The following is a 13,641-nucleotide window of genomic DNA, read 5'->3' as shown; positions in this document are numbered from 1 at the left end:
TTTCATTTTGAAGGTTTGGGCCACCATCTAGAAAACTGCGTTCTGCTGCCCGCCAACATCTCCCTGTGCCTTGTTTTTGACTCTTCTGTCTTCCATTCGGCCTTCACCTCCTGGCCTCTACAAGAAAAGGGAACCTAAAACTCCACCTGAGTCTTCAGGACTCACAGAGACCTCGCCAGCACCTCGAAGGTTCTAGAAGCCGACTTCATCCCACGCACCCCACTCCTCAGGCTGTGTGGAGCATCTGGTGCAGGCAGTGACTACAGAGGCCAGAAGAGGGCGCTAGAACCCCTAGCACTGCAGTTACAGGTGTTTGTGAGCCACCCTGTGGGGGCTGGGAACCGAACCGAGGTCCTCTGGAGGAGCACCTTGTGTCGGAGGAAATAGCAGAGGCAGGACAGTCACTCCTGCCTTCCCTTTTCCCTTCACCCCTGAGGCAGGTCACCAAAGCTTTCTTCCAAGAAGTGCCCTGTCTGTGACCAGAGGAAGGGTAGCTTCATCTTCCCAGCTATGAAGGTGCCAAGACAAACCCGAACCAACCAGCGTTGCTCGCTCTTCTGGTTTGCTGTCATTACATCGAATCCCTTATGTCCAATGGTCAAACTTAGAGGAAATAGACAAAGGGTCTCATGCTGCCTGGGGCTCTCTGCTGACGGCTCTCTCACAGCACTTATATGACGGAATCAAAACTGACTGGGATTTCATGTACACCGAGCCTTCTTGCTTTTCAGCAGCTGAGAGACAGTAACCCTTGAAGGAAAAAAAAAGTCGTAGATTTTAGTGACATAGGTTTTCTTTATTTTTCCTTCTAATTCTAGCTCTCACAACCCCTTTGCTTTGATTTTATTGACTTATATTTGTAAGGTAATTATAATCATATTTAGAACATAAGTATACTTACTCTTATTATATTTAGTCTGGTTCCTTGTTGATTTTCTACAGCGTGCCTTTTCATACCGTTCTTGAATGACATTTTCTATAAAGAGCATTTCTCTGCATGCATATTGAAGACAACCTGATAGTTCTGGGTATCTATTATTAACTTTATTCTTATGTGTATGAGTGTTTGCATGTGAATATATGGCCCATGTGCATGCAGTGCCTACAGGGGCCAGAAGAGGGCGATAGATCCCTTAGCACTGGAGTTACAGGTGCTTGTGAGTCATTGCGTGGGAGCTGGGAAGGAACCAAGGTTCTCTGGAGGAGCAGCCTTAACCACTGAGCCATCTGTCCAGCCATTATTGTTAATTTGTAATAACTGTGGCTGCTGAGATGTCCTAAAAATTAGGAAATCTTGAATGTTACACTATAAAAGTCTACTTCTTCTCAGCATAGTGATGACCAACAAGACAAACGTCCTCAAAGAGCAGCTAATGGCTCGAATGTTATAGAATCGTTTTTAGAATGAGATCATTCTCAAATCCTACAGAATGAGATTCAGAGTTAAATGAAGAAATCTCTCAGGCAACTGTCCTTGTTTTTTCCTTGTAGATAGGGTTCAGGTTTTGATTATCTGTAGAACTGGGCTTGGGAAGAGATAAGGTATTGAGGGCCAAGATAAAGGAGAGATAAATAACTAAGGATGAGGTTTGCCATTCTGTTTGGGAGCTCGAAGCCATGTATGTAATGATATTTTGAAAGATTTATGAATCCTTCCAGGACTGAGTAAATTTCCCGAGAAGCTTACATTTATTATAGAGAAAACAGCTGTTACTTGCGTTGTTGGTTTTGTTGTTATTGTTGTTGTTTGTTTGTTTGTTTGTTTGCTTCTGTTTTTTTGTAATTTGGGCATCTTTAAATGAACGAACGACATTAACATGTGAGAAGCATCAGGCCGTCGGCAGATTAGTGAGAAATGGATCAGGAAATGCACAAAGCGGGGTGGGGGGGAAGGGGGTAACTGCTAGAGAAGTAGAAACCTTAGCAGTGACAAATGTAAAAGTTCTTGGCAGAACTAACGCAAAGAAAAAACGCCCTGACTTGAGTAAAAATGCAGATGGGCCAGCGTCCTCTAGAGAGGCCCTCAAGCATAGCCAGGCTGGGTAAACAGAGTCAGGAAAGGCTCGGAGAGGAAGTACCCCAGGCCCAGAGAGGAAGGAAGTAATGAGGCAGCCTCAATACACAGCTGGGCCTGAGAACAGAAGGGTTTGCGATCCAGGAGACGGTTGGCTAATGTTTTATTTAAGCATCGTCCTGCTGACTGCCTCCTGGGTTTAAATGTTAAAACGATGAGCAGGACAGGAAGAACCCAGAACTCCACCGATCTAATCCATGGGATCAAGAAACACCCAGGGGACACGCGAGCCCGTGGGTATCTAGAAGGGGCCTTGACAGACTGTATGCTTCAACTACCCAAAGGGGCTGAAGCGGTTTTTTCTGGGTGAATTCCGTTCACTGGAGCACTTGAGGATTCCCAACACCCTGCAGCTTGCAGAAAGGAAATGCGTTCTTGGAAAAATAATAAAACCTATTCAAGTTAAAACAAAACACCAGGCGCTACGGTATTCCCCAAGTCGAAGGGAGAAAAAGTCTTGCCCTTTAGAATGCCCATACATCATCAAAGCATGTACATTTAGAGATGGAGAGACGCCTCAGTGGTTAAGAGCGCTGGCTATGCTTGCCAAAGACCCAGATTCAGTTCCCCGCACCCACTGCTCACCATCGTCAGTAATTCTAGTTCTGGGGATACAGTGCCCTCTCCTGGCCTCTGTGGGTACTGCACATATGTGGAATGCATCAAAACTACCATACACATAAAAGGCATCTTTTGACGTTGTACTTTGGTTTTTGTTTTGTTTTTAAGGAAAAAAAAAAGAACATAGCAGGGCATGGTGGCACATGTCTTTAATCACAGCACTTAGGAGGTAGAGGCAAGCAGAACTCTGAGTTGAGGACAGCCTGGTCTACAGAGTCCCAGGACAGCCAAGGTACCTGGAGAAACCCTGTCTTGGAGAGACGGAGGGTAGGGGAGGGAGGGAGGGAAGGAAGAAGAAAAGAGAGGGAGGGAGAGGGACACAGGAAGACACAAAGAGACACAGAGAAAACAAGTCTTTTTTTAAAAAATGCAAATTCACTCCAACCTTTAGAAAAGCAAATTGGAATTATGTATCAAGAGACCTGTTAAATGCATCAATCTCCTTGCAAGCCTGCAGTGAACTGGATCCTAAGGAAACTACGAAAATGGGAGAGCAGCAGCAACAGCAGCATTTGTATAAGTTAAAACGACTGGGGTGACACTTTGAGACAGTGGTTTGATGTCACTCATTTGCCTTCCTGGTCTCCCCAAAGCCGGGGAGATTTCCAGGCATTTAACAACAGCAAACTTTTCCAAGTCTGAAAAAAATTACTATCAACAAGGAAAAAAACACCTGAATAATTGTCAGATTGTGTATTACTGATCCATATTTCAACAGGACCTAGGAAATGACGGACAGGACACCCAAGGAGCCCTGGCAAACTATCTCTGGACAAACTCCACAAATGGAGGAGAGAGGACATTCTCTGGAGAGGTTTGTCAATGTCTGTGCTGCTGGACATGCAGATGCCTGTGTTCCGATGAGTCCACTCCCAACTGGAGCGCACAGAGGAACTCGTTGTGAGAAGCATCCACAGGCATCCTCATGTCGTGGTTCTGCTCAGCTGCTATGGGCTGACCAGACCAGATGGTTGTCTGTGCTGAGTGATGGATAGGTCTCGACTCGATCTTGGGCAGAAACCAGTGATGACTTGGGGTTTCCTGCGTGCGCTGTGGAGGAGTGTTGCTGATGTGAGAGTGCCTCAGGAGGCTACTCACAGTGGAGCTGCAGGATTCCACCTATGCGGAAGACGGAGCAGACAAAAGCTGGTGTGCATTTAGTAACTGTCCCAGTTTCCTTCGGTTGCTGTGGTGAATGCGTGACCAAGAGCAACTGGGGAGGTTAGGGTTCATCTGGCTTATGGGTTACAGCCCATCGTTGAGGGAAGCCAAGGCAGGAACGCCAGCAGAGGCCATGGAGGAATGCTACTTGCTGGCTTGCTCTCTGTGTCTTGTTCAGCCTGCTTTCAAATTCAACCAAGGACCGCCTGCCCAGGGGTGACACAGCCCACAGTGGGCTCCTCCACCCCGCAATTAATCATTAATCAAGGAAATGCTCCCACGGGCATGCTTACAAGTGAATCTGATGGAGGCGTGCTCTCATCTGAGGCTCCCTCTCCCAGATGACTCAAGCTTGCAGAAAAAACACTAACACAGCAGACTTGATGGAGGGGTGGGGGCGGGGCGGGGCCATGGGCGGGATGGGGGGTGCGGAGGCTGGACTTGAAATAGGTAACTCTGCCCCAGGGGGACTGTTTCATGTGGCACAAGTCACTCGACAGGGCTTATTTGTTTTATGGAAGTGACCTCATCTATACAATCGAGAGTGTGACACATTTTCTGTCACGCTTCAGTAAGGACAGCCCAAGGGTAGGCTATCATGCTACGATGACACGTGAGAGAGCCCTTTCTCATCACAGTTAACTTAATTAGGCCGTAACTGGTTTTGGTTTGTGCCATGTGTTTAGAAGAGGGATGTTGTTTTTCTTAAGCCGTTTCTCTCTCTTTGGAAGTTAAATTTTTTTTTTAAATGACTGGTGATGGTTTTTCTAGGTTCATTTATAATAAATTCTTTCATTAAAAAATAATAATTGGGGGTTGGGGATTTAGCTCAGTGGTAGAGCACTTGCCTAGCAAGCGCAAAGCCCTGGGTTTGGTCCCCAGCTCTGAAAAAAAAGAAAAAAAAATAATTGAAAAGTCACCAGAGACAGAAAACGGGGGGATTGTTATTTCTTGGTAAAGCCCAGTGGCATCGGCAGTAGTTTCATAACACACACAGCTAAGCATTCTAGAATCTTAAGAGCTTACCCTAGTAAGCTTCACAGAATTGCCAGCCGTGAACATGGACTTGACCTTAAACAAAAGATTGAGTTTGAGCTCACATGCTGGGAAGGGCAAGGGTTCAAAAATCTATCTTAACAGTATATTTTCAGTTAAAGATACCTGCTTGGGACAAAAATGACAAAATTGAAAAAAAGAAAATGAAAAAGAAAAAGAAAAAAGACAAGCAGCAGTGATTCTCGGAATAATACAAAGAACATAGGTGTGACCTTTCTCGGTACCAAACGCTATCAAAGAACTGAGGATGCGAAGCACACACTTAAATCCTGCTAAACTTAAAGGCAATGGCGTGACCTAAAATAACACCAAATAAGTCATGGGCATCTCAAGTCACTTCCGTTGAACTGCCAGTGGCTTCTATGCAAAGAACCTCTTCCCACAACTGTACTGCTAACCACCAACAAAGGAAAGACAGCCTGAGAAACCGTGCTACTGAAGCAGCTCATTTGAATCCAGTGTCCCATCTGAGGAAAACCGTGTTTCCTTCAACATTGCTGAGAAATTGTGCCTAAACACAAATATGCCAGAACAGAAAGATGCACGGGGCAAGCCAGATTATAGAGCCATGGTGGGGACGGCAGAGGTGGGTAAGCAGTTAGGAATGCTGGCTGCTCTTACAAGAGACCAGAGTTCAAACCCCAACTTCCACACTGGCTGCTCACAATGCTCTGTAACTACAGTCCCAGGGAATCTGATGTTCCCTTCTGGCCTCCAGGTGCTGCACAGACATATAGGCAAGCAAGACACCCATACACATAAACTACAATAAAAATTAAAAAAAAAATAGTCGGGGTTGGGGATTTAGCTCCGTGGTAGAGCGCTTACCTAGGAAGCGCAAAGCCCTGGGTTCGGTCCCCAGCTCCGAAAAAAAGAACCAAAAAAAAAAAAAAATAGTCACTGTGTACCATTAAACAATATATATGTTTTATATAATGAAATTTTCAAAGAAAACATTCATTTATTGAACAGGGCTCAGGGGATTCTGAGGGTTTCTTATAATTTATGACGTAATAAATCCTTATCAATATAGCGTTTTAACTACATATATAAATACATGTTTCTGGGTAATTGATTTATTTGACAAGTTTATCAGCTAGGTTTTGCGCTTTTCGGGATCTGCAACTTGTGGGAATGGAGGAAAAATAGTCTATATCACAATGTTCCATTTCTCTCAAAGTTACAGTAAATTCCTTCTAAGAAATACCTCAGTGTCCCACTCACCCCTCAGAGACTGCATCCTGGCATTTTCCTTCAAAGGAGGCAGAGAAACAATGTTACCTGGAGTCCAGCTCAGGGCTGTATAATGTGTCTTCCACAATTGTCTCAACAGGCAATTCCATTTCTCTGGTGCAACTTTTTTTTCTTTTTCCTTTTTTCTATTTTCCGGAGCTGGGGACCGAACCCAGGGCCTTGCGCTTGCTAGGCAAGCGCTCTACCACTGAGCTAAATCCCCAACCCCTGGTGCAACTTTTTAACAAGGGACATAGGCTCCTAGTGTGGCTGACTGACATGGAACCAAAACCAAACAATAAATCCAGTGGCCTACTCTTACCAGGCTGGAGTTAGCACAGAGAAAGGAGCCTCCACTGAGGAAATGTCTCCAGGAGGCCCAGCTGTGAGGCATTTTCTCAATTAGTGATCAAGGGTGGGAGGGCCCCGCCCACTGTGGTGGTGCGATCCGTAGACTGGTAGTCCTGGGTTCTATAAGAGAGCAAGCTGAGCAAGCCAGGGGGAGCAAGCCAGTGAGTAACATCCCTCCATGGCCTCTGCATCAGCTCCTGCTTCCTGCCCTGCTTGAGTTCCAGTCCTGACTTCCTTTGGTGATGAACAGCAATGTGGAAGTGTGAGCTGAATAAACCCTTTCCTCCCCAACTTGCTTCTTGGTCATGATGTTTTGTGCAGGAATAGAAACCCCGACTAAGACAATAAGTAAACGGACATTTCTTGGTACTCGTGATTGAAGCTTCCTGGAGAGGGTCAGCTCAAAGGAAAAGACCATGCGACACAGTTTGCTTAGGATCAGTGTAAGCTGGACAGTTAGGTTCTCTGCCGAGCCTAGGTGCGTGAGCTTGGGGTTGTGACCAAAACCCGAAAGAGTGCAGCTGGTGGTCAGAATCTTGTCCATAACTACTGAGGAGGAGCAATTTCCTCTGGCAAAGTTTCCAGAATGTCCTCCCCTCCGTTCAGCTCTCTTATCTTCCTAAGAAGTCCAAGACCCCGGGGAAGTTTATTTTGTGTGTTTTTTATAATCTTAGAACCTCCCAAGAAACCACATCTGACATAGCCTCCCGCATCCCTGTGAACTGAGGGGTGGCCAAATTCAACTCTATTGCAGTGATCCGAGTTCCAAATTCCGAAGCAGCAGTGGTAAGCAGTTGTCCTTCCCAGTTGGCTTCTTTAACATTTCCACTCTGGGGGAAAATGGTGCTGATTCAATTGGGCTCTGTGTTCGTGGAATAAAGAGAGAAAGACTAAAACGGATCACTGGCTGGGTCTAACTGTAAGCAACTTGCAGCTAAGGTCAGACTTTAGTTTTAAGGCTAGAGGAAGTAGAAACGCTGTTGTTCTCTAAATTTAACTCTTAAGTGCCCTGCATGTTGCTGGGTATATGTCAGCACAGGCTCCAGTCAACTGGACAGGTCTCTGAGTGGGGTGGGGGTGGGGGGCGCCGGTCATCTGCATGCAGTTTCCAGTCTCCTTGGAAGGGGTTCTAGGGGATTGTAAGCTACATCCCCTGTGTAATGGGGTGACCCAGTTCCCCAGTTTTGGCATTCGGTTCTCTGACTTTGTTCCCTGGGACGCTGAGAGTGCTGAGCTGTGACGAGTTCCGTAGTTCATTTCCTCAGTTGGTGTACAATTAAAGACAAGGTGGTTCGAGAAAGCACGCCCGGTACTGAAGGGGCTTTTCTCGGTCTTCTAAGCTGTCAATCATATATGTATGGGTTGTCAGGAAAATCAAGCAAGCTGGTCAGCGAGCATGCAGTTACAGTGGAGGCTGAGAACATGCGGGCCAGTACACTTCCGGTGGGAGGGACCAACTGAGCCGCCACGCTGATGGTTCAGACCACTGAGTGAACCCAAGCACCTTAAATCCTCCACCTGGCATGTGAGCTGTTTGCTATCTGTGGAATTCCTTGGTATTGCCCATTCTAGGAGCTGGATTTGACTACTTGATAGGACTGTCAACAAAAACACACCACCACTGCCACCATCCCCACTACCACTGCCACCATCCCCACCATCACCCCCATCACCACCTTTACCACCGTCACCACTGCCACCACCATTATCACCATCAACCCCATCACCCCTATCACCACCACTACCACCACCACCATCGCCACCGCCACCGCCACCAATGCCACCATCACCACTACCATCACCCCCATCACCACCATCACCATCACCCACCATCACCACCATCACCACTCCTGCACTTGGCACAGTGGAATTCCTGCCTCCATGGTTGAGGCCTTACCCTTTGGTCTCCGGAGCCCTGCTTTCCCTTCTCAAACCTCCAGAGAGGTTTGTCTCCTTTTCTCTGTAATCTTGATGGTACTTTGAGATCTTCCTCTTTAGAACCGTTTTCTTTTCCAAACTCATGATGACTCGATGGATCAAAAACAACTATGTGAACTTTGATGTCCCTGAAATCCGGACTCTAATCAACAAGGGTCCTACATAGACATGAGTGAAGGTGCCGGGAGGAGAAGGTGGTCAGCACGGAGTATCGCCCATCCGCTCCACACTGGACTTAAAGGAGCCACTGTCATTTCTGATAACAGATCTCACTCAATAAAACGGTACTGGCCGGTCAGGATTCTTTAGTATTCTGTCTGGAGCTGAAATGCCCCCATCCTCATTGCTCATGAGCTATTTAAAATAAGCATTTAAAATAATGCTTAATTATCCATTTGGGGGCTGGAGAGGTAACTCAGTGGTTAAAAGCACTGACTGCTCTTCCAGAGGTCCTGAGTTCAAATCCCAGCAACCACATGGTGGCTCACAACCATCTTTAATGGGATCTGATGCCCTCTTCTGGTGTGTCTGAAGACAGCGACAGTGTACTCACAAACATAAAATAAATAAATATAAAAAAAGTATCTGCCTGACTGTAGGTATTTGCATTATATCTGTGTAGTGTCCTTGGAGACCAGAAGAGGGCGTCAGATACTCTGGAACGGTTAATGGTGTTGACTAATTATAAGGCAATTAAAAGAAACGTTTCTCATCAGTTAATTATAAGGAATAAAAAAATATGTTTATATCAAGGACTTGAAATATTAGAGAAAAGAATTAACCAAGGGTTAAAAATAGGTGGTTATTTCCTGAGAACTTTAAGGCACTAAATTTATCTATTTACTCGTGGCCTAGCAAAGAATTGTGGATGCTTTGATTAATTAAGGTCTTCAAGTTCCATTGGGTTGCATCGTGTGGCTTCTTCATTTCAATGTGGGAAAAGTAAATTATAAAAAAATAAGGGGTTGGGGATCTAGCTCAGTGGTAGAGCGCTTGCCTAGCAAGCGCAAGGCCCTGGGTTCGGTCCCCCAGCTCCGGAAAAAAGAAAAAAAAAAAAAAGGGCTGGAGAGATGGCTCAGCGGTTAAGAGCACTGACTGCTCTTCCAAAGGTCCTGAGTTCAATTCCCAGCAACCACATAGTGGCTCACAAACATCTGTATATGGGATCTGATGCTCTCTTCTGATGTGTCTGAAGACAGCGACACTGTACTCACATACAATAAATAAATCTTTTAAAAAAATAAGAATAAAAATGGTAAGAGACGAACAGAAATAAGGATATTTGAGATGGGTGACGTGGAAAACACCACTTCATCCACTTGGTAGCAGATATTTCCCGAGGGTGTTCTGTGTACTCCACAGAGCTCTAGAAGGAAGAGGAGAAACAAACAAACAGAAGGAGCAAGGGGTTGGGGATTTAGCTCAGTGGTAGAGCGCTTGCCTAGGAAGCGCAAGGCCCTGGGTTCGGTCCCCAGCTCCGAAAAAAAGAACCAAAAAAAAAAAAAAAAAAAACAGAAGGAGCCAAAAGCCCTACTTTTGACCCAGAAGAGGTCAGGGGTTAAGGGTCACATGCTGTAACTGTGGAGTGTCAGGTGTTATCACCTGCAGGTTATCCCCACCATCTTCAATGATTTATTGACCTACAACACTCCATGCCTGCGTCCCCACAGCTCACCTGCAATCCTTCTTTAGAGGAATAATCCTAGAAATAAAATCACAACGGAGGCTTCGGAAGCTTTTGCCAAACCCACACTCATACGGAGGGCATCAGAACCAGATGAGCCAGGAAAGTTGTTTGCCCATGGGCTGGAGGTCTGCCGGAGTCCGAAGCGCTTCAGTGCAGTTTCCAACGAATATTCTCAACTGTGAGTCTGATGTTCAGGAAGAAATGAATTGTAACCCCCAAGAAAGGGCCAGAAAACACAGATGAGAACACAAAGAAGCCTGCGGGGCCCTCTGCTCAGAGCACTGGACAGATTTTCAGAAGCCGTGCGTGGTTTTCTTGTTGACTTGGCAACTGTGTTCAGCAAACCTATTCAGCATTCAGACCTTTCAGCTAAAATGAGAAAAAAATGCACATATAAATGTAATTTTCACATGTTTCTTCAAATCCTATTTGAAGTTTATGGAATGATTTTACCGGAATTGCAAACCGCTGTATATGTAAACTATTTAAAGGCTTCGTTGTATCCTGAATTGTAGTGTTCATGGTGTCTTGGGGCCAAATGGTTTCTAGAGAGAGACAATCTTACTTCATGATGCAAATCAGTTGGCTTGGGGAGAAGATTATGTTACAGATGCTGTGCTGGCGACTATTCAGAATTCTGTTACATGTTGCAAAGTCGGGCTGTGGGCAAGATTTTTAGATGAGACAACTAGCACTGGCACTCTGTAGCAGATCTCTGTAAGGAGACCAACACCAGGCCAGATAACAGTGTGGTGGGTCCAGGATTTCAGAGGCTGAAGCAAGACCTTGAATTTGAAGCCGGTCTGAGAGATAGGGGGAGGCTTTCCAAAAGTAGCAAAGCCCTCTGCTGGCTTCAGAGCTTGCTTTCTAGTTAACTCTGGGGACCGTAGTTTCCAGTAATACGATACAGCACAGGCGAAAACGGTGGGGGGAAAGTCCAGTTAATGTAATTCAGTGTTTGTCTCTATGTGGTCAGACTACAGGGAGCTGAGCACTGAGAGCAAGGCATAAAAGTTCTAATACAGCCGGTTCCCAGGAAGACTTTCCAAGGGGCTGAACGCAGCCAAAGGGAGACCCTGCAACAGCACTTCCCCCTCCGTCCTGGTAACTGACTCCTGATTTGCAGCCCTGCAACCAGAAAGGAAGACTCTACCTCCCTCTCTTCCTCCTCCCCCTCCTCCTCTTCCCCTCCTCCTTCTCCTCTTCCCCTCCTCCTTCTCCTCTTCCTCCCTTCCTCCTCCTCCCCTACTTCTCTTCCACCCTCCCCCTCCCCCTCCTCCTCTCCTACTCCTCTTCCACCCTCACCCTCACCCCCCCCCACAGAGTGAATCCTTGGTGACCAAGGTGGCTACCCATCCTGCCCTAGACAATCATCTCTTTGCACTATTTTACATGAGAAGAATAAATTTTTCTTTTACACCACTATTGGGCACTCGTTAAGAAAGGACAAGTCAGGGGCTGGGGATTTAGCTCAGTGGTAGAGCGCTTACCTAGGAAGCGCAAGGCCCTGGGTTCGGTCCCCAGCTCCGAAAAAAAGAACCAAAAAAAAAAGAAAGGACAAGTCAAACTGACTAATTAGATAAAGGGGGGAGGAGGAAGTGGCTGGCTGAGGAGAGGAAGGCGGGGGTAGGTGTGAAATCATGAGAAAGGCAGGGAGGGTCTGGGCAGTGCATACCACCGCTGTCATTGATACCAGGAGCCCCAGCAAAGGAAGCACCTATGCCCTGCTTCAGAACTCCAGGGCAGGCTCCTCAGCCTGGCAGAATCACAACAGCTAAGACCCCCCTTTGTCCGGAGCTCCACGATGATCAGAGTCTCCATGGGGAATGTGCTAGGAGGGTGTGAGCTTTCCCAAGGAAAGCACTTCGGACAAGGACAAAAACGCACCTTAGCGGTCACAATGTTCAGGTAAAGAGAAGATGTGTCGCTCATTTGCAAAAGTTTGGGCTTTTCTCCGTCCGCCCCAGTTCCCTAAGGACACGGAGGCTTATTTATTTACAGTGCTTATGACCTTAAGCTAAGCTTGTTCCCCAACTCGCTCTTAACTTATACTAACCTGTCTATACTAGTCTAAATTCTGCCACACCGCTGGTTGCCTCCTCAGTTTCACGCGACAGACTTCTGCCCATCTCTGTGGCCAACCTCCCACGCCTGACTCTTTCCCAGAGTTCCTATCTCTTCCCGGAAGTCCTGCCTATTCTCTCCTGCTTTGCTATTGGCCATTCAGCTTTTTATTGACAAATGTTTTTACACAGTGCACAAGCGATTACCCCTGCACTCATTTTCCTGAATACTCATTCACTAGTTGATGACAATGTGCTCCAGTTATAGTGGGTACACTTCAGGGTGCTTCCCCAAGGTCCCAACGTCATTGTATCACATGACTACATCACATTATCACAGCCCAGTCTTGAAAGTAAATGAAAGTGTGTGTGTGTGTGTGTGTGTGTGTGTGAGAGAGAGAGAGAGAGAATGTGTGAAGATGTGAGTGTCACTGTGTGAATGCATGTAGGTGAGTGTGTGTGAGAGTCTGTGTGTGTGAGTGAAAGTGTATGACTGTGTGAGTGTCTTGAGTATATGAATATATGTGAGTGAGTGAATGAGTGTGTGTGTGAAGTGTGTGTGTGAGACAGAGAGAGACACAGACAGACAGAGAGACAGAGAAAATGAGTGTGCATGTAGTTAAGTTAATAAAGAATATTTTTAACCCTGTCAGCTTTGAGAGAAAAACGTCCTAAAAAAAAAAAAAAAAAAGAGCCAAGTCCAAGATCCTTTTAACTTGATATAAAAAGCACACGTTTTGTTTTGTTTCCTTTCGTTCTGTTTTTAAAGTCCAACATTTACTGAGATTTGTTAAAGATTTTAACAAAGTAGTTATAGAAGGAAACTCTTAACAAAGCACATTGACAAAAATCTGGCAGTAGTGGTTGTGTTGTGGCAGCCTGGATGTTTCTCCTGTGGGTAAGAAGGGAAGAGGCGTGGCTTCCACACTTGTCTCTCCTGTCCAGTCTAGTACGTGCCTCATCTATGTGACAAAGCAAACGCACACGCACACGCACGCACGCACATGCACACGCACGCATGCACACGCACATGCACGCGCGCGCACACGCACACGCATGCATGCGCGCGCACACGCACACGCATGCATGCACACGCATGCACACGCACACGCACGCATGTACACACATGCACGCAGGCACACACCCACATGCACGCATGCACATGCATGCACACGCATGCACATGCACGCGCACGCACGCGCACGTGCACACGAACACACACGCACGAGCACACGCACGCATGCACACGCACACACACGCACGCGCGCACACGCACACGAGTTTTACAAAGAAGTACAGCTTCTTCACAGACTACGTGCTACTCTACCATCAGAATCTGTAAGGCCTACTGAAAGCTACCCCAATTGTCAAGTGGTGGTTTTTTTGTTTGTTTGTTTGTTTGTTTGTTTAGCTAAGTGTCTATATATGACACCAGAATGCAAAAAATAATTGCTCTA

The 13,641-nt window shown here is 46.3% G+C and overlaps 1 long non-coding RNA gene across 3 annotated transcripts; it reads right to left on the bottom strand.

Annotated features, from left to right (window-relative positions):
- Positions 1 to 7,122: 7,122 nt before the first annotated feature.
- Positions 7,123 to 12,285, bottom strand: LOC102549494 (uncharacterized). 3 transcript variants are annotated; one of them, XR_015634562.1, is made up of 4 exons: positions 12,178 to 12,285; positions 10,110 to 10,490; positions 8,394 to 8,592; positions 7,123 to 7,836 (listed from the first exon to the last, which is right to left on the bottom strand). It is a non-coding gene; the product is annotated as an uncharacterized LOC102549494 (long non-coding RNA). The 3 variants fall into 3 exon arrangements; XR_015634561.1 differs by lacking the exons at positions 7,123 to 7,836; positions 8,394 to 8,592 and adding exons at positions 9,496 to 9,800; positions 12,009 to 12,092; XR_015634563.1 differs by lacking the exons at positions 7,123 to 7,836; positions 12,178 to 12,285 and adding an exon at positions 12,009 to 12,095.
- Between the last annotated feature and the right edge of the window lie 1,356 nt (positions 12,286 to 13,641).

The sequence above is a fragment of the Rattus norvegicus genome, chromosome 12, assembly GCF_021556685.1.
Source record: "Rattus norvegicus strain SHRSP/BbbUtx chromosome 12, alternate assembly SHRSP_T2T, whole genome shotgun sequence".
Taxonomy (NCBI): Eukaryota; Metazoa; Chordata; class Mammalia; order Rodentia; family Muridae; genus Rattus; species Rattus norvegicus.
This window is presented reverse-complemented; position numbering and strand designations above follow the sequence as displayed.